Below are 2020 nucleotides of genomic sequence, written 5' to 3'. Positions count from 1 at the left end.
GGGGGAGGGAAAGGGGAGGCGGCGGTGGGGAAGAGACAGAAACCTTTAATAAATAAAAAAAAGAAAAAAAATAAAGACTAGGAAAACACAAAAGTTGAATTAAATAATGACAATCATTCAAAATATGGAAACACAACTTAATAAAGAGAACCTCTGAAGAAGAGAAAATATGAAATAAAACTTAAAATTAAAAAGTTCCAAAATTCAAACAAAAAAATTCAGAGGAAAGCCTTGCCAATAGATTAAATGAAGGAGAAGAGAGAATATAAGGTCTTGATGATGAGGTGGAGGAATTGGATCACTCAGTTAAAGAAAATATAAAATCTAAAAAGCCCCCTGAATGGAATGTGCAGAAACTCTGGGACTCTATAAAGGCCAAAACCAATGAATATAGGTATACAAGAAGAAACCCAGATCAAAGGCACATAAAATATTTTCAACAACATTATAGAAAAATACTTCTCTACTCTTAGGAAAGGAGAGTCCTATCAAGGTCCAAGAAGAATATAGAACACCAAATAGACATGGCTAGAAAATTAACTCCCATGTCATATAATAGTCAAATATAACAGTAAATATACAGCACAAAGAAAGGATAAAATGAAAAAAAATGGTCAAGTCAGAGACAAAGGGACAGTCATGAGAATGCCGGCATTATTCAGTGGAGACTATGAACATATGAGCAGATTCGACCAGTGTTCTATAAGCTGTGAAAAATCTCAACACAGACTACTACAGCCAGTAAAACTGCCAATCATAATGAAGGGGGAAAGAAAACTTTCCATGATTAAAAAAATCTAATGAGTACCAAGTCCATTTTATAGAAGATACTGGAAGGAATGCTTAGATCTGAAGAGACAACTCAACATGTCCAAGAAATTATAGAGACAAATGAGCAATTCCAGAGCACTGAGTCAGAGGAGGCACTAATAGGACGTCACAGTGTAACAAATGACAGGACCTGGCAATAAGAACTCTTTTTGTCTCAACTCCTTAATAAAGAAAAAAAATTTAACAGATTAGATTGGAAAATAGGATCCATCTTGCTGCCTCCAAAAAATGAACCTATGACAGATGATGAACACCACGTTGGTGTGAAAGGATGAACAAAGGATGGGTAGAACAAATGAGACTAAGAAACAGGAGATGGGACCTGACAAATCCACTTCAAACCAAACAGATCACACACATTAAAGGAAAGCACAACAGCAGGATATTAAAATCCAGAACACATGTGAACCAAACACAATTTTAGAAAAGAAAGAAAAAGAATACTATTTACAACCTCCTCAAAAAAAAAAATCTTGGATAAATCTAACTGAGAGAGTGAAGCTCATACAATGAAACCTTTAAGACAGTGAAAAAAGAAATGAAAGAAGAAGCTAGAAGATGGAAAGACCTCAGAATTCCTGGATTGGTAAGATTAATATTGTAAAAATGTCTAGTCCACCTAAAGTAATCTATAGAGTTAACGCAATTACCATCAATGCTATGCTAAGCAGATTTTTTAAAAAAATCTTTAATTTAATATGGAATTACAGAAGAATCCTGATAAAATAAATAATCCTAAAGAACAAGAATCCTGCTGAAGTGTCACGTGCCCAGATCTCATTTTATACAAAATATATATATAAATATTTATATATACAAAATATTTATATAAAAGTATTATAAAGTTGGGAACTCCAGCTAGGGCCCCATTCCAAACCCTGCCCAGATGTTCATCTGGGAACTTGGTCCCATTTCTCCCACTCCAAACCCCTCCCTCAGAAAACCTGCTAGAGGTGACTCCTCACCCACAACTGCTCAAGAGTACTTAAGCTCTGGTCCTTAGTGATGCCGTGTGATTTCTCCCCTTCCAGTTTCCTGAGATCATCCAGGAATACTTTACTCATTAAACCTGGACTTTTAATTTGGCCTGATCTGACTTATTGCATTGGCAGAGAAATTCACTATTGGGGATTCCAAAAATACTTATATAGTATTTATACTTATATAGTATTTATATATATATAGTATT

The sequence above is a fragment of the Alexandromys fortis genome, unplaced genomic scaffold, assembly GCF_014885135.2.
Source record: "Alexandromys fortis isolate MF-2015 unplaced genomic scaffold, M_Fortis_MF-2015_v1.1 scaffold_5, whole genome shotgun sequence".
Taxonomy (NCBI): domain Eukaryota; kingdom Metazoa; phylum Chordata; class Mammalia; order Rodentia; family Cricetidae; genus Alexandromys; species Alexandromys fortis.
Note: the sequence above shows the minus strand (reverse complement) of the source record.